Consider the following 19,560-nt stretch of genomic DNA (forward strand, 5'->3'; position numbering starts at 1 on the left):
GAGGGGGCCAGCTGAGGGGTTGGGGGGGCGGGAGGAGGAGCTGGAACAGAAAGTCCCAGGAAGCCCGGTTGTGTCATCGCCGCGATTCGGCCCCCGCTTGGCCTGCTCCCGGCGCCGGCGGCAGCGGAGCCGCGGAAGGACCGGACCGGGGGTGGACGGGAGAGACGCTCGAGGGCCGCCGCGGCCGGAGGGACCGGGGCCTGGCGGGAGGTAGGGGTCGCTGGGTCCCTCCTCCGGCTCCCCGCAATGAGAAGGGCCCTTCAGAGAACCGGGGTAAGGCTTGCGGGTGTTGGGGAGCTCGGTGGGGGTCGAGAGGGGCCGGAAGTGGGCTTTGGAGCTTGGAGGGTGTCTGGGAAGAGAGAAAGTGGGGGGCCGGAAGTGCAGGTGGGGGGTGTGAAGACGGCAAGGGTTCCCCGGAAATGGGACGAGGGGCCCGGAAATCGGGAAAGGGGAGGCTCCGGGACCGTGGACGGCCCGGAAATGGAAACTAGGGAGCAGCTCGAGTGACAACAGTTGTGGGAAGCGAGGGTCAGAGGAGGGAGAGGCCGGAGTGACTTTAGACCGCAGTAAGGGGTTTCCTGCCCAGGGGGACGGCGAGGGACGGTTGAGGGAGGGCAAGCCCGGAGACGGGGTCTGCGCGGGGCAGTTTTTTAAGCCCTGGGAAGTTGAGGCTGAGGGAGGATGATGACGAGGGGGGCATGCAGGGAGGCCTAAAGAAGCCAAGAAACTTGACTGAGAGGAATAGAGTATCCTTTTAAATAGATCAGAATGGAAATTGGTGGTAGGTGGGTTTAACTAAGACTTGGGGGAGGGAGGTGGGCCAATTGTCACCCCAATCGTATTAGCATTCAGAGCGAGTCAGGCGATTAATTTATTTATATGTGGATTACATAAAACCTATTACAACGTTTGTCCATCAGGGCAGCCCCTCTCCTTCCTTCTCCATAGTGAGGGGGTTTTCTAGTACAGGAACAAGTTGGAGGGGAGTTCGAATAACGAAGGTAGTAAAACCTCAAATCCTGTCTTCCTCGGCGTCTTTCCCTTCCTCAGAATAAGAAATCCTTAATTTCTTAGACGGAAAATGCGGAAAACTTAAAAGCACATGTAAATCGGGGGGAAATCACACGTTTGAACTGCTGGTGGGGGACAGGAGGGAATTGGTTACCTTACGTGGTGAGGAGAGAACGGAAGGGGCAGCTTCCAAACCCTTAAGACAGATCTGTTTGTTTTTTTGATAATGCTGTTTTACTTTGTCTGGGGGAGGTTTAGTCTAAGCATCGAGTCTGGTGGTGGGCATAGTTTAATTGCTTCGTTAGTTAATTGGGGGAGGGAATGTGTCTGTGTGTAAAGGTTGGGCCGGTGCGGGGGGGCGGGGGGGGCGGGTACGGTTAATAGCGCAGTGAATCCGTTCTAAGTGGACGTCTAACTGCTCTCCTGCTATCTTCCTTCCTAGTCGCGGTCCTCGATCTTGTCTGGGCTGCCAGATCACCCGATCTCCGGGCTTTACTCCGTTTTGTAGGCCCTTTAGTGATGTGTTTAACTTTCTATTCCTCTCGAGAGTCTCATTAGATATTTTTGGCATTTCATTTTTTAAAGACCTGGCAAGTTGAGGCTCAGAGTCTCCTCTTTAAAAACCAAACAAAAAATACGGGGTAGAAAGTTGAAAGAGCTATTGAGTGGGGTAAAAAACCGACGCTCAGAACAAAGGTCCTAGTTGTGTTAGAAAAAAAGGCAAGAGGCCTGTATATGAGGCCTGTGTGTGTCGCATTTACACCCCGGGGGGGTTGAGGAATGGAGTTAGCAGAGGTTTAGAGACAATAAATTGTCGAGGATTTTATTGAGGCTGATTTTCATATTTATCGCATGGAAAGTGATCAATATTAAGTGTAAGTTTTAAAGTATACAAAATTTCTAATTCTTTCTTTTGACACTTCTCCTGTGTGTTCAGCCCCAGAAATGTTGAACTACTGTGACTATCTTTGTGAGATTGAGGGAGTTTTTTTTTTTCATTTATTTTAAGCTTAAGAGTACATAACATGTTTGGGGTTTGTGGGCTTTGTACACGTCTGCCTTTTCTATGAATGTGCCAATATCCATAAGAATTGGAAAACTGTAATTATCATTGTTTCCATTAAATCCCCAGTTTTTCAGGAGTGTGAGCAGTTTTTAAGTCTGTTTAGCTGACATTTATACTACTTAGTTTGTGTCTATGAACAGGCTTTTTTTTCTTTTTTTTTTTTTTCATTTACTTTCAAAAAGTTTGAGAACAGTTTTGGCAGTTAGAGTTCCAGAGGGTGCTAAACTATAGTAGTTACATTTAAAAAACGAATGCGATGCTAGGTAGATCACGGTGAAATCAGTACTTTCACCTGGCAAAGCAAATTTGTAGTAATGTATTATTCCATGTATGATTGCTTTCCCATTGTAACTTTTTTTTTTTTTAAGACAGAGTCTCGCTCTGTCACCCAGGCTGGAGTGCAGTGGTGCAGTCTAGGCTCACTGCAACCTCTGCCTCACGGTTCAAGTGATTCTCCTGCCTCAGCCTCCTGAGTAGCTGGGATTACAGGCACGCGCCACCACGCCCAGCTAATTTTTGCGTTTTTAGTAGAGACAGAGTTTCACCGTATTGGCCACCTCGGGTGATCCGCCCGCCTTAGTCTCCCAAAGTGCTGGGATTACAGGCGAGAGCCACTGCACTGGCCCCAGTGTAACTTTTAAGATTATTGTATTTATGTTATCTAGACAAGGTTTTAATATCCTGCTTTATTTTAGGGTTGTCATCTTAGCAAAGAAAACATCACTGGCTTGGAAATTCACATGCTACCAATTAGTAGCTTTGTGACCTTGAGCTAGTCACTTAACCTATCTGGCCTTCATTTATTTTATCTGTAAAATGGGAGTGGGTAATCTCTATTTTGCCTCACTGGGTGGTTGTGAAACCCAGCAGATGTAATGACTGTGGAAAAAAAAAAACAACATGCTAAATAAATTAATTTTAGAAAATTACGTTAGCTGTTTTGAGTTCATTTTTAAAAGATACAGCTTCTCATTGGTGGTGGTCCGTGGGGCAGGGGAGATTTAATGTAAAGTAGGTTGAAGGTACAAAGTTGTAGAACTTTATAATTTGAAATTGCTGCTTAATTGGTAGTAGAATTTGGGTCTAATTTTTGTCTTTTTAAAGTTACCTTCTTTTTTTGACATTAGCATGCCAGATACTTGTTTGCCATCATTCTACCTAATAAACTTATTTATCTGTTTAAAGAAACTTCAAATTTGTTTACGTTTTTTATTGACAAAATTTGTACCTTTTCTGGTTTGTGACTCATGACTTAATATAGGAGATTACAATTAGGGAATAATGCTTCTGAATCTTGGTCACTGTTTTCTATAGAACCTACGGAACTTTCCCTCCTTTTAAGTGGATGGGTAGGGATCTTTTTCAGCAAATGTGATACCAGTTGCTCCTTTATTTTTTGTTTGCTATTTGATGGACTCAAGTCAAAACAGCAACCTACTTGGTTTTTTTATCTTCACTGAAATTCTCCTTGCAATTGCCTGTTTGACATGGACTTTTTCCTCTTTTAAATCAAGCAAGCACCCACTATGTACAGAAAAACATAGAAGATAAAGGACTAAGGAACAACTTAAAATTCATCCCTTCAGATTTAATGAAGATTTAACTTCCTCAAACAAGTTTCTACCTGTGATCTTTATATTTCTGATTATCTGTACTTGCTTCATTTTTGCATTACAATATTGTATTTGTTGACATGTGTTGCTTTTGTTTCCCTGATTGGATTATAGGCTTCCTGAGGGCAAGGATGATTTCATATCAGTGTGGTATGTGTGAAGGTATGCTCATAAACCTGATTGGTCTGGGTGAGGTCGCACTGGAGATGGGGATTTGGGAGGCGGGAGGCGGGAGGCGGGAGGATCGCTTGAGGCTAGGAGTTGTAGCCCAGGCAACATAGTGAGACTGTCTCCCCAAAAAAGAAAAAATTAGCAGGGCACGGTGGCATGCGTCAGTAGTTCTAGGCAACTCTGGAGGCTGGAGCGGAAGGATTGCTTGAACCCAGAGATTTGAAGTTAATAGTTATGATCACACCACTGCACTCCAACCTGCTTGGAAGGGTTCTTTGACCCCGGCAGATTCTTCAGAATGCTTTCTGTTGGTTGGTTCAGTGATCATGGCCTCTTCACATCTCCCCTGACTAATGTGCCATTAGAGTGCCTGGATGGATATCAACTGTCACTGCCATGGTTTAGTGTTAAGCCAGTGGCTTATTCTGTGCCACTTTTTTCATAGGCCAAGCTTTAGTTAATAAGGCCCAAGCCTGAGGGGAGTCCAAGCCAAATAGGGTGGAAGAGTAAAAATCTGGTGGACATTACAGAATAAATATAATTTTTAGATTGTTGTATATAATCTTAGTCCTTGGTAATTTTTTTTTTTTGAGACAGAGTCTCGCTCTGTCGCTCAGGCTGGAGTGCAGTGGCGCAATCTCAGCTCACTGCAAGCTCCGCTTTCCGGGTTCACGCCATTCTCCTACCTCAGCCTCCCAAGTAGCTGGGACTACAGGTGCCCGCCACCATGCCCTGCTAATTTTTTTATATTTTTAGTAGATATGGGGTTTCACTGTGTTAGCCAGGATGGTCTCGATCTCCTGATCTTGTGATCCCTCCGCCTCAGCCTCCCAAAATGCTGGGATAACAGGCGTGAGCCACCGCACCCGGCCAGTGCTTGGTAATTCTTAACGTGTAGTGTAGTGTCGTGTAGTGTAATGTAAGCTTTACTTGTGTATTTTCTTTTGGTACTTGTGTATCATTTCAGCAGCTGTGTTGCAGTTGCAGACTTGAAGACATAACCTCAAAGCAGCTGTTCTCTACCTCTCTGCTGGGTTTCTCTGTGCATAATGGATGCTTGCTGTTATTTGTAATAAATAGATAAGTATACTGATGCTAGACCTGTCCCTTTTTTTTTTTTTTTTTTTTAAAGGTAAAATTTAACTCAGCTAATGTCTTGGATTTTTAAAAAATGTAGTTCTTTAATATCCTAACTTACTGGTAATTTTAGGTTGTTGGCAAAAGAGGTTTCCTAGACTGAAATAAGTCTGTTCAGTCATTTTCTCTGAGGCCTTTTAGATTTTGGTTGTTTCTTGTGATTTCAGTGATTTCATTAAATCATTGGATAGAAGAAAAAGGAACTTAACTCATTATTCAGGCTTACATGCTTTTTTCTTGAGAGTGCAGAAGCTATTGGCAGCAGTCAGTTTCATGGTTATGCTTGTTTGTTTGTTTGTTGAGACGGAGTCTCACTCTTGTCGCCCAGGCTGGAGTGCAGTGGCGTAATCTCGACTCACTGCAACCTCCACCTTCCGGGTTCAAGCGATTCTCCTGCTGCAGCCTCCCAAGTACTGGGATCACAGACAGGCGCCACCATACCCGGCTATCATGGTTATGCTTGATTTAAAAGGTCATCCAGGTGGTCCAGAGTGAAAAATACCTGCTACTCTGTGTTTTCCTTAATAGCACTGTTCAAGTGATTTTCTGATTTGAAGGCAAGACTTAGGTTCCAGTCCTGGCTGTGCACTTCCCGTCTTTGTAACCTTGGGCAAATAATTTAATTTAGTACTTTGTGAGCTTCAAGTGCCTAATCTGAAAAATCTGATTATTACCACCTAACCTAGAGTCAATTGTCATTTATATGCTAGACATTCTGTATTTAGATTAGGCTCCATAGATGAATTGGAATACAAGGCCCTTTCTCCATTTGTTTACAGTACTGTCGGCCATTGCCTCATTTGTTAAAACTCTTTTAACTCGAACATAACCTCTGTTATATGCATAGGTATCCTACTTGAAACATTTGACCAGACCCAGTGACTCATGCCTGTAATTCCAGAACTTTGGGAGGCTGAGGAGGAGGATCGCTTGAGCCCAGGAGTTTGAGACTAGCCTGAGCAACTTAGTAGAGACCTTGTCGCTACTAAAAATCAAAAATTAGCTGGGCATGGTGGCACATGCCTGTAGTCTCAGCTACCTGGGAGGCTGAGGTGAGAGGATTGCTTGAGCCTGGGAGATCGAAGCTGTGGTGAGCTTGAATTGTGCCACTGCACTCCAGCCTGGGAGACAGTGAGACCCTGTCTCAAAAACAATGTGTTTTTTTTTTTTTTTTTTTTTTTTTTTAATATACAATTAGTCATTCCTTAGTTGATTATGAATTCCTTTAAGAAGTCCTTAGCCTTCCACCCTTCTTTTTTAAACTTTTACAAGCGACAACTAATCCCAAGCAGTGATCCCTTTTTTGTTTTTTGCATCTAGCACCAGCCTACCTGCCGGTCCCATGAATAGGCGATTAATGGTTTGGGTTGATTAGAATGAAAATAAAATAAGATACTTTAAGTGGAAATATTTCATAATGGCTTAATGTCCTGTTTTTTAAATTTTGATTCATATTTTGTATTGTTAATGCTAAAATGATTGAGACTTTCAGTATATATTTGGAGACTGCAAGTTACTTTAAATCATACATTTTAAAAGGAATTAGGGCAAGCCATTTTGTTATTCTTCAATTGTACGTTATGTGCATATAATAGTTGATAGTTTAAAGTACATTGAGGACCTAAATAAGTTTTTTTTTTTGAGATTGAGTCTCGCTCTGTTGTCCAGGTTGGAGTGCAGTGGCGCAATCTTGGCTCACTTGTAAACTCCACCTCCTGGGTTCAAGCAATCCTCCTGCCTCAGCCTCCCCAGAGCTGGGGTACAGGCGCTTGCCACCACACCCAGCTAATTTTTTGTATTTTTGGTAGAAACAGGTTTCACCATGTTGGCCAGGCTGGTCTTGGACTCCTGACCTCACGTGATACACCCACCTTGGTCTCCCAAAGTGCTGGGATTACAAGAGTGAGCCACTGCGCCTGACTGATATGTTTTAATACAGTGCTAACTGATAGTGTTTCCAATTTATAATAGTATACATCATCCTAGTTTATTCTGTTTGTTTCTTTTTAGAGAGCATGTACATATTTCTATAAATATGGTGTTATTACCTATATATAGATTTTTGAAGGCTAATTTATAAGCCTAAGTGTCCATCAACAAGCCTTCAAGACTTGAAGTTACAGCATTTCAGTGTGTATTTTAATCAACTTGTTGGCTGTCATAACCAATGAGTTCTACCCTGACTTCAAAACTCCTACTCATTCTGCCCGTGGGCAGTGCTCTGAATAAATAGATGTACCTTGTGCTGTCTTCTTAAGGTCAGATTAACTTAATTTAAAGTTTTTGTACTGGTAAACGTGTGATGCCCTGGAAACCTAAAGTGAGTTTTCACAGTAGCCCATCTCTTGAAATTCTCTTTTCAGTTGTAATTTAAGCTAGCTCTGTGTAGAGAGCAGGTTCATAGAGATCATATGAAGGTCCCCTACTTTTTTGATTCTCAAGAACCAAGTGCCTCTAGTAGCCTTGTAAATAGGAAATATATGCAAATGCTGTCAACTTCTAGGACCCCAGTGTTTCATAATTCTGTTTGTTTTGCATCCTTGGCTGCAATCAGATTGAACTGTTTCTTCCTCTCTGAACACACCCAGCAACTTTTTAGCATTTTTGCTTTGGTTTTTTGTCTACTTGAATTGATACCCTTCCCACATCTTGTATCTGTTTATTATTATTATTATTATTAGTTTTATTTTTGGGGACAGAGTTTTGCTTTGTCACCCAGGCTGGAGTGCAGTGGCGCCATTTCAGCTCACTGCAAACTCCACCACCTCCTTGGTTCAAGCAATTCCCCTGCCTCAACTTCCTGAGTAGCTGGGATTACATACTGGTCTTGAACTCCTGATCTCAGGCAATTCACCTGCCTCGGCCCCCTCAAAGTGTTGGAATTACAGGCGTGAGCCACGGCACCTGGCCTGTATCTCTTACAACTATATATACACACACATTTAACTTTCTTCTAGTGACTCCTTTAAAATTTTTACTCCTTACTCTTCTATTCCCCTTCTGTAACATATTTCAGGATGGCTTTCACATTCTGTCTTATATAATTAGTTGTTTACATCTTAACTTCTGAACTGCATTTTTGGCCTCTTCAAGGTAGAGATCTCATTCTTTTATCTTCACAGTGTCTGGCACAAGGCTTCCAACATAATGCATTGTACATGGTAGGTGTACGTGATAGTGTGTTTTGGTGTGACACATTGAGAAACTGTGTTGTGAAATAATATTAGCATCATTTGCCATAATTTACTTGCTTGTTTTCATTTTTCAGGGGTTGGCAGCTGAGTGTAGAATATAAATTTTTCAAAATTAGGCTCATTAAAATCAGCTACTTAAGGAATTGTTAAGGCCCTAGAATAGTTTATTTAGTTGGTTACCCCGAATTTAGTATTTGGAGATTATGTTTATTAGTAGATGATGATTTATTTATCAATACATATTTATCAAATGCTTACTGTGTGCCACAGTTGTGCTTGGCAGAATATAAAAGGAACCTGAAACGTTCCTTGTCTTCCAAGTTCCGTTATGTTTCATATAGTTGATATTTAATTTATTCCATCACAGCTTATTTGTCTAAAACTATATATAGGAGTATAGTATTTAGCCTAGATAAATATTCTGTAAATATTCTAAATGTAGATTTTTCTGCATTTAGAAAATCTGATATTAGAATGTAAATTAAGAAACATGAATTAGGGCATGATTTGTGGCTATACTAAATAAATTGTTGAAGCACCTTCATTAACAAATACTCCGCCAGGCGCTGTTGCTCATGCCTGTAATTCCAGCCCCTAGGGAGGCTGAGGCAGGAGGATGATTTGAGCTCAGGAGTTTAGGAACAACCTAGGCAACACAGCAAGACATTGTCTCTACTAAAAATAAAAGAAAATTAGCCTGATGTGGTGGTACATGCCTGTAGCCCCAGCTACTTGGGAGGCTGAGGCAGGAGGATCGCTTGAACCCAGGAGGTTGAGGCTGCAGTGAGTCAAGATCATGCCACTGCACTCCAGTCTGGGCCACAGAGTGAGAACCTGTCTCAAAAAACAAAAACAAATATTCATCAGCAGCTAATGTGAGTGCGTATCTGGTTCCATACAAGATCTGCCCTCTTAGAGGGTGCTGAGAAAGAAGAGATTTATAAAAGGAGATTCCGTATCTTGAAATGTACTTTGTTGTAGATGAGTTCAAACTTGTGACAACAGCACACAACATCTAACATTGTGCGTATTTGTTATTGAGTACAAGATTGAGTTCTATACAGTGGGTACTTGGAAGTTGAGAGATGTTCAGTTCTGGGTTGAAGTTACTGAGGAAGACCAAGAAGAGAGAGGGGCTTAAACTAGCCCCGATTGGAGGAAGGTAGAGAAGAATGGGGTGTAAGTGTGGTGAGGATCTAATATTAAGGTGAATGAGCTCTCTGGAGTAGAGGGTCCATATGTTTGAAATCACAGGAATTGGGCTGAGATTATTGAAGTTCTTAAATGGGAGATCAAGGAATTAGATTTAACAGATTATGTTGAATGATTGTTGATCCCTGAATAGGTGATGATGTGAAAAAAGTATACAAAAATATTTATGAATGAACTGAAAATGAAAATAAAAGTGCTTTTAGATGTTATTTTTTATGACAGTGCTTCCCTTTCTGGTACTACATACAAAGGTTTTTGTGGTAAGTTTTGGAGGAGATAGAAGTAGTAAAGGTAAAATTTCTTTTTTTTTTCCTGTTGTTTAAAATGTTAAATAAGCAGGAGCTGGTTTATTGTCTGAATGACTCACACCAGTCCTCTGTTGGACGCACAAGTCTTCCTTTAGTGGAAGCTATCAGTCATTTTCTCAGCACATTCAGCTGTTTGTTCAGTTTTTTTTTTTATTTCAAAATACTTTTTGATACCTAATGCGTGATTTTTTGTGAGTTGTCCTCAGTAATTTGTAAGTCTTACTATTGGGACTTTAAAGGGAAACTTTTTCTTAGCATTCAATACAGTGAAATTATGTTTAAAACAAAAGTGAATTGTGGTTTAAATATTTAAATACTTTTTTTTCCTAGCCATTACTGACTCTGGGATAAAAATTTAAATACTCTAAAAAAGTGTAAATTAGTATTACATAGTTTAATCAAATTAAATATTCTAATAAAATGTTTGCTTTGCACTCTGCATAGTAGTTACCCCTTTGTTTTTAAAATTTTGACACATAATATGTATGTGTTTTTGGGGCACTTAGTAATGTGTCAATACATACAATGTATAATAGTCAGATCAGGGTAATTAGCATACCATCATCACAGACATTTATCATTTCTTTGTGTTGGGACATTCAATATCTTCCTTCTAGCTATTTGAAACTATGTATTAAACTATAGTCACCCTGTAGTGGAATAGAACAGGACAACATACTCTTCCTATCTAGCATAATTTTATATACTTTAACAAATACTGTTACTTTTATACAAGTAGGTATACAGGATTTTAAAAATGAGAAATTAGGTTATATGGTGACTGAAGAGGAACTGAATTTTTTTTCAGTGTTGTGATAGCTATAGTATTTAGCTTTCTTTAGCAGCTTTTATTTCTAGTGTCTTCTTACAGACTTTCCTAATTGCGATTTGGATTAATTTGATTCTTACGTAGAAAGCAGAGATGCTAGCTATACAGATTTATGACTCAGAATTGTACCTGTTTGGGGAGTAAGGAAGGCCGTATTGTCCAACATTTTGTGGACTTACTTTAGAATAAAAATATTCGTGAAGTCTATATATTTTACTGCTGTAACACAAGAGTGCCTATTTTTCTGCAAAACAACCACCCAGCTTCATGTATTTTTTCCTGTATGAAACATGTATTTTCATTTCTTCTCACCTAGGGAAAGCAGCTTAGTCTCAAGGCAATTTGACCCTGATCTCTATCCCTCCACCCCAGGTCCAAATGCATTTGTGCCCTTCCCCCAGTAGATGGCAACAAGTAGGCTGATGTTTAAGAAGATTCAGTAGTCTTAACTTTGTGATCAGACCTATTTGCTAATTATTTCTCAACTGTCATTAGTAATGTTAGTGTTGATTTTTACATTCTGGCCTCAAAATCCTTTCAGAAAACTAGACTGTTAATCACAGAGTTCATCTTTTTTGCTCTACTCTTCATCCTGCCTTTTGAAAAGTGTTGCCTTTCCAGTTGCTGCTATGAACTAAGACTTGGGGAATTTCAGCCTTTGGTGTGGTGCTGTAAGATAATCTGCTTCTGCCTCTTCTAACCATCTAGTATTACTTTTCAGCTGCCTGTATATTAGGCCATGACATTTTTTCCAGGTATCTTGTCATTGCAGAAACTAAGGACTACCGAAAGGAATTACTGAAGAGATAATACACCGTCATTTTATAGCTTCATTGTGGTACCTGTTTTAATTGATACTCAGTTTGTTTCTTGAATAAGTTAAAGAATTGGTAAACTTAGGTTTGCTGGTATACCACAGTTTCTTTCTCTTCTGTAAAATGGGTCTACTACCTAACTCGCATGTTTACTGATATTCAGCCATGGTGTTACGGTTTTGTTTCTTATTACTAAAAAAGAAAATGAAGGTGATTCATCATTAGAGTTAACTTCTAAGAGTTTACTGTATCTCAAGAAATTTAGAACTTTTTCATGATTCCTGCTGAGTTTATTTAAATTTTTAATGCAATAGTAAAGGATTTGGGAAGTTTTCCATATTTCTTCAGACAGTTGTAAAGTTAGGAATGGCTTAATCTATAGTTATTTTAAGGAGTGTAAAATCAAGGACTTAGTAAAACAACAGTTCTAAAAAAATTCTGGAATTGTTTCTATTTTAAGGGCTAGTATTAGAATCATGGCACAAGGAAAGAAGTTATCTTGGTTTCAGCAACTGCTGCATTTATCTCTTAAAGGTGTTGCTTGAATTGTATGTAACAGTACTCTCAAACCTAGAAAAGCAATCATTTAAGGCATCTCAGTGAAGTTACTCTAGCAGTGGATATAGAATTAATACATGTGAATTATAAGTAAATGGCATATATTACTATTACTAAGGTTTTTTTTGTTTTTAGAGTTGGGTGTCTCACTCTGTCACCCAGGCTGGAGCATAATGGTACAATCATGGCTCACCATAGCCTTGAAAGCCCTTGGATCATGTTATCCTCCTGCCTTCACCTCCTGAGTAGTTGAGACTGTAGGCTCGCACTACCATATCTGGCTGTTTTGTGTTTTTTTTTGGTAAAGACAGAATCTTGTTATGTTGCCCAGGCTGGTCCTAAACTCCTGGCCTCACACGCAGTCCACCTGCGTCAGCCTTCTAAAATGCTGGAATTATAGGCATGAGCCACTGTACCAGACTTTTCTTTTCTTTTCTTTTTTTTTTTTTAGATGAGGTCTCAACGCTGTCAGCCAGGTTGGAGTCCAGTGGCACAATCACTGCTTACTGTAGCCTTGACCTCCTGGGCTCAAGCGATCTTCCCACCTTAGCCTCTTGACTAGCTGGGACTACAGATGTATACCACCACATCCAGCTGATATTTTAATTTGTGTGTGTGTGTGTGAAGCCAGGGCCTCCCTATGTTGCCCAGGCTGGTCTCAAAGTCTTAGGCTCAAGTGATCCTTCCACTGTGGCATGGCCTCCCAGAATGCTGAGATTACAGGCATGAGTCACCACTCCCGGCTCTTATCAGCATATAATAAGTATTTCTGAACACTTATTTCAGGCCATAGACCAAGATTTGGGATTATAAAGATACATAAAATGTAGTCCTTGGCGTGGAGTTTATAGTCTTAAAGGGAGAGTGGTAAACGTGGACAAACTAACCTAAAATCTCTCTCTGTTTTTTTTTTTTTTTTTTTTTTGAGACAGAATCTCACTCTGTCACCCAGGCTGGAGTGTAGTGGCGTGATCTCAGCTCACTGCAACCTCGGCCTCCCAGGTTCAAGTGGTTCTCCTGCCTCAGACTCCTCAGTAGGTGAGACCACAGGCATGTGCCACTGTGACTGGCTAATTTTTTTTACTTTTTGTAGAGGGATCTCACTGTGTTGCCCAGGTTAGTCTTGAACTCCTGGCCTCAAGTGATCTGCCCACCTCGGCCTCCCAGAGTGCTGGGATTACAGGCGTGAGCCATCATGTTTGGCCGCATAACTTCCCAAAGTGCTGAGATTACAGGCATAAGTCACCATACCCAGCAGCATAAAATCTCTTAAACTGAATTGTGAGACATTATGCAGATGCTTTATAAGATGACCAGCTGTTTGGAATAAAGAATATGGTAAAAGTATTACCAAGATATTTCTCAGAATAGTTGCATTATTTGCATCTGTATATATTTGCCCACCTTAAATTCAGAATTAAATTCCTGGTTCCCTTTTTGATGTGTCATTATAAAAGGTATATAATATAGTCTAATGATCTAGGTTAGCCCACTGGTGTGGAAGATGAATGGGATAAGAGTATTAAGAAAAGGCATCTTGAATAATATTAGCAACTAACCGGTATTGAATTCTTCCTGGGCTCAGGGCCGGGCCCATGGTACTTTATATAGGTTAGCACAGTCTCTGTGGATGGAGGATAATGTGATAATGTCTAAATAATGGTAAGTTTAGTGAAGTGGTTAAGAGCGAACACTGAGATTCAGTTTAAATCTAGGCTCCAACATTACTAGTTGCAGAACCTTTTTTTTTTTTTGACGCTAGTTCTCCCATCTGTGAAATGGGAGTAAAAAAATAGTATTTATATCCTGATTGTTATGAGGATTAAATTAGTTAATATATGTAAAACATTTAAAACAATGCCTGGTATAGGATAAGTGCTTGCATTTAAGCTATTATTGTTATTTTTTTCTAGAGATAAGGTCTCTTTCTGTTGTTTAGACTGGAGTGCAGTTGTGTGATCATATCTCACTGCAGCTTCAAACTTGTGGGCTCAAATGGTCCTCTCACCTTAGCTGCCGAGTAGCCACCATACCTGGTTAATTTTTTATTTATTGTAGGGGTGAAATCTTGCTACGTTGCCCAGGCTGGTCTTGAACTCTTGGCCTTAAGCAATCTTCTTGCCTCAGCTTCCTCAGCATTGTAAGATGTATTTTTAGTAACCATTCCTTTTGAGAGACAGTGTTTTAATTTTCCTTTCCTTTGCATCTGAAAAGACAGTTTTGAGAAGGTGGATTTTTCTGATATTATCTTGGAATTATTTGAGTGGTAGAAATTTAGAGTTGAAATGAGATCATTGCAGGAATTATGGACTCTGCAGCAAGATGAACCTGGGTTTTCCTTGTTTGACCTTGAGCATGTTACTGTATAAAATATAGAAAATACATACTTTTCAGGAGTCTTTTCAGGTTTTAATGAGTAAATGAAGTTCTTACCTAGCACAGCACCTGGTTCTCAGTTAAGTGATCAAATAGTATTTGTTTTATTATAAATGTTAATAGTTCTCCTAAATGGTACCTTATTTTCACAGTTGGTGGAAATGTATAAAGTTACAGTCAACAGTGTGTATGTATTTTTAAGGTTTATAATTTAGGTTTTGAGTAAATTTAATGGACAGTTAAAGTGGAACCTAAAACTGAAAGGAAAATAACCCTGACCCAGATTACACACTTAGAAAAGTTTTGTGGGGGGCCGTTTCTAAATTTGATTCAAGTTCAAGTGTTTTATCACTGCTAATTATAGTCTCTCTGACTACTTACAGTTTCAAATAAATAAGGTCAGTGTTAGCAGTGTGATATGGAATATGTTTTTTGATGTCTTTATTTTGATATAGTCACAGATTTATAAAATCTTGCAAAATAGTATAAGGAACATCCCATATTCCTCTTTACCTAGTTTCAAGGTCTTTTTTTTTTATTGCTAGAGGATACATTTATTAATTTTTTTCTTTTTTGTTTTTTTTGAGACTGAGTCTTATTCTGTTGCCCAGCCTGGAGTGCAGTGGTGCGATCTCAGCTCACTGCAACCTCCATCTCCCAGGTTCAAGCAGTTCTCCTGCCTCAGCCTCCCGAGTAGCAGGGACTACAGGTGCCCACCACCATGCCCAGCTAATTTTTGTGTTTTCAGTAGAGACGGTTTCACCACGTTGGCCAGGATGATCTCGATCTCTTGACCTTGTGATCCACCTGCCTCAGCCTCTCAAAGTGCTGGGATTACAGATGTGAGCCACCACGCCTGGCCTAATTTCTTTTTTGTAATTAATGGAAATCTTTTTTTTTTTTTTTTTGAAATAGATGTAAAACCTGATGAAGAATGATGCAGTAAACATGTTTGTTTTTTTGAGACAGTCTCGCTCCGTCAGCTAGGTTGGAGTGCAGTGGCACAATCTCAGCTCACTGCAACCTCCACCTCTTGGGCTCAAGCAGTTCTCCTGCCTCAGCCTCCAGAGTAGCTGGGATCACAGGTGTGTGCCACCATGCCCAGCTAATTTTTGTATTTTTAGTAGAGACGGGGTTTCACCATGTTGGCCAGGTTGGTCTCGAACTCCTGACCTCAGGTAATCCGCCCACCTTGGCCTCCCAAAGTGTTGAGATTACAGGCGTGAGCCACCGTGCCCGGCTGTGAACACGTTTATGTGGTTCTTCAACAGTTATTATATAAGTGTTGATTTTTCAGAATGTTCTGAATGTACTGTAATGTTTTGTTCCTGACTTGTGGCCATCATTAGTGAATGTTAGTTTATTATACTTAGCCTTAAGGCCCTCATTGGCTATTGGATACTCCTAAATGGCTTGCTTTTTATAGAACTTAATTGCTTTGTGCAGTGAGTGCTCTGCTTGATGGGCTTCTTGGTGTTCAGGTACTGTGAGCTACACCCTCCTCCCCCAGCATTTAATGTGCACTGAGTTGCAAAACTACTTGCTAGACTTGTGTACCTTAAGTTCAGAGGAAAGGCTTGCATTATGTGGCTTTAAGACAGTGATAATTTTGGTAGCTCAAAGGTATTTTTAAAAGTATATTCGTTATCAGCACTTTGTTACCTGAAGGGATCAATAACGCTTTTGTTGTTTTTGAAGATGGTTTAGACCTCTTGTGTCTGAAAACTGCTTTAAGAGACTGCAGAGAAGACAGTAAAATAATTGAGGGCCTTATTCTACAAGTGAGGGTCTGTGGTGTGCTAGGCATACATTATTGTGTATAACCTTTTGCCCTTGACTCTTTCAAAATACATCTTCTCTCTTCCTAAACGACTTTTGTCTTTTTGCCTATTATAGCTTAGTAATGACTCCTACTATCTGCACCTGCCCACTTGAAGAGTCTTTTTAAACATACTTCTTTTTTTTTTTTTTTGACACGGAGTTTCGCTCTTGTTGCCCAGGCTGGAGTGCAGTGGTGCAATCTCAGCTCACCGCAACCTCTACCTCCCAGGTTCAAGCAATTCTCCTGCCTCACCCTCCCTAGTAGCTAGGATTACAGGCATGTGCCAACACGCCCGGCTAATTTTGTATTTTTAGTAGAGACGGGGTTTCTCCATGTTGATCAGGCTGGTCTCGAACTCCCAACCTCAGGTGATCCGCTTGCCTCGGCCTCCCAAAGTGCTGGGATTACAGGCGTGAGCCACCGCGCTCGGTCTAAACACGCTTTTTATTTTAGGTCCGTTTCAGATTCACAGAAAAGCTTCACAGATAGAGTTCTCCTATATTTCACATCCAGTTTCTCTTTATGAAGATCTTAACATTAGTGTGGTACATTTGACACAACTAATGACCCAATATTGATCCATTATTATTACCTGTACTTCATTTGGATTTTCACCTAATGTCTTTCTGTTCCAGGATCCCATCCAAGGTGTCATGTAACATGTAGTGAATGACTTTTTAAAACTTATGCTTTTTGAGGCATTTATTTCTGATCATAAAGTATAGAGCAATTGTTAAAATTTGAATAAAGAAAACTAAGAACCACCCCTAATTTTCCCACCTCATGTAACCAGTATAAACATTTTTGTATGTGGTCTTTCCTTCTAGTCTCTTGTTTTAATAATAGCAGCTCATGTTTTTCCTTATACTATCATATGATGAACATTTTCCTGTTGTATTATTAGTTTTTCATTAATGTGCTTTATATTTACTTAACCATAATTGTCAGTCTTTTTCCCTTTGTCAGATTATTTTTTTTCTTTTGGAGGTGGAGTCTCACTCTTGCCCAGGCTGGAGTGTAGTGGCATAATTTTGGGTCACTGCAGCCTCCACCTCCTGGGTTCAAGCGATTCTCCTGCCTCAGCCTTTCAAGTAGCTGGGACTTATAGGCTCACGCTACCACAGCTGGCTAATTTTTGTAATTTTAGTAGAGACAGGGTTTCACTATGTTGACCAGGTTGGTTTCGAACTCCTGACCTCAGGTGATCCATCCTCCTTGGCTGCCCATGCTGGGATTACAGGTGTAATCCACCACACCTGGCCAAAAACTATCATTAATAATCCTTTTTAGAAATATTAGCTTTGTACTCATATCTGTGAAGCCGTGCTTTTTTGAAAATTAAATTAAAAAAAATTTTTTTTTTGAGACAGGGTCTTGCTCAGTTTCCCAGGCTGGAGTGCAGTGGCTTCATCTTGGTTCACTGCAGCCTTCACTTCCTGGGCCCAAACTATCCTGCTGCCTCAGCCCTCCCGATTCTGTCGGCCAACAGGGGTGGATCCCCAGGTTTGGGTAATTTTTTTTTTTTTTTTTTTTTTTTTTGGCAGAGAAACATGGGGTTTCACCATGTTGCCCGGGCTGGTCTTGAACTCCTGAGCTCAAGTGATCTGCCTGCCTTGGCCTCCCAAAATGTTGGGATTACAGGTGTGAACCACCGCACCTGGCCGAAGCCATGTTTTAAATGAAATCTTCCTCCCTTATCTTTTGTATTACCTTGGAGTATCCTGTATTAACTTGGGATACTTGTATTAACTTGTAATATCTTATGTATTACCCGTGTGCAGGATGTGACTCTTTGCTTTTGGTAGCCCAATGGGAAGAGTCAGANAAAAATTAAATTAAAAAAAATTTTTTTTTTGAGACAGGGTCTTGCTCAGTTTCCCAGGCTGGAGTGCAGTGGCTTCATCTTGGTTCACTGCAGCCTTCACTTCCTGGGCCCAAACTATCCTGCTGCCTCAGCCCTCCTGAGTAGCTCAGACCACAGGTGTGGTTCCCGCTGTCTTGCTAATTTTTTTTTTTTTTTTTTTTTTTTTTGGCAGAGAAACATGGGGTTTCACCATGTTGCCCGGGCTGGTCTTGAACTCCTGAGCTCAAGTGATCTGCCTGCCTTGGCCTCCCAAAATGTTGGGATTACAGGTGTGAACCACCGCACCTGGCCGAAGCCATGTTTTAAATGAAATCTTCCTCCCTTATCTTTTGTATTACCTTGGAGTATCCTGTATTAACTTGGGATACTTGTATTAACTTGTAATATCTTATGTATTACCCGTGTGCAGGATGTGACTCTTTGCTTTTGGTAGCCCAATGGGAAGAGTCAGAAGGCTCCTTGTTGTGGCTCGCAGGCTCCAACATGGCCACCTCTCTGACATCATCTCTTGCTTTTCTTGCCTTCTACTTGCTCTTCTTGCTCCGTGAAATGTCATCTTCTAGATTTTAATGGCTGTTTCTTCATGCGTTAGGTTTTAGCTCAGATGGCCTTACTTGGTTACCCTATCCAAAATAATTCCTTTTTCTGATAAGGAACATTTTTACCTGCAAGTAAATGGAAAACTTGACCAAGACCTTAAACAGATTAGGGTTTGTTTTTCCTTGCACGACATGGTTCATTTGCACAGTGGTTCCAGCAAGGGCCAGGCTCTGTGTGTTTCTGCCCTGCCATTCTAAGCAGCAAGTGGTTCTCATGGTTACTGAATGGCTGTCAAGGCTTGAAGTCATTGTGGCCATTGCATTTGAGTCAGGAAGAAGAAAAGATACTGTTGTGTTCCTATTGTTGTTTATCTAGAAAGCAAAAGTATTCCTAGAGGATGCCTAGCCTGTCTCCCTGTATGTCTTATTACTGACAACTGGATCATACTTCTGGCAAAAAAAAAAAGAAAAAGAAAAAAAAAAAAACGCACACAGTAATGGTATTGTGTACACAGCCAGGTTTAGACCATTGGCTTTTAAATTCTTCTGATATGCAGTCTAATATGAATGACCTACTGTATGTCACCACTGTATGTGAAGGCATATCTATGTAACTGAAGTAAGTTGCAGGAGCTGTGCTTAATGATTATGCATGCTCTATTTTCTTTTCTCTGTTTCATTTGAAAGTTGTGGTTAGGACCTTTTAAGTCTGGATGCCCTTAACCTTTTTTGAAGCATAGATTCTTTAGCAGTCTGAAGCTTGTGGATACCTCAGAATAATATTGTTAAATTCACAGAATTGATACCCATAAGATTTAAAAAATCAAAGATCTCAAAATGTTGAAGTCTAGCTCTCAAACTGTGAAAGCTGGTATGTAATCAGTAATATGTTTATTAGCACTGTCAGTAATGATCTAGCAGCTTCTCAGTTGAGTGTAAAGGATAGTTTGAGGTATCTGCAACAATTGAATGTGCTGTAGTATCTGTGATTTCTCTTGGTACAAACTTAAAGGTACCGCCAATAATGCTGTGGTTTGTTGCTTAT

At 40.4% G+C, this 19,560-nt stretch overlaps 1 protein-coding gene across 1 annotated transcript in view; it reads left to right on the forward strand.

Moving 5' to 3' along the window:
• The first annotated feature begins 35 nt into the window (after positions 1–35).
• Positions 36–19,560, forward strand: part of TRIP12 (thyroid hormone receptor interactor 12) — a 155,802-nt gene continuing 136,277 nt past the window's right edge. The window contains exon 1 of the mRNA XM_017895324.1: positions 36–273. The gene's annotated coding sequence lies outside the window, so the exon portion shown is untranslated. The remainder of the gene's footprint in view (positions 274–19,560) is intronic.

Source organism: Rhinopithecus bieti, unplaced genomic scaffold (genome assembly GCF_001698545.2).
Source record: "Rhinopithecus bieti isolate Rb0 unplaced genomic scaffold, ASM169854v2 scaffold_24306, whole genome shotgun sequence".
NCBI lineage: Eukaryota > Metazoa > Chordata > Mammalia > Primates > Cercopithecidae > Rhinopithecus > Rhinopithecus bieti.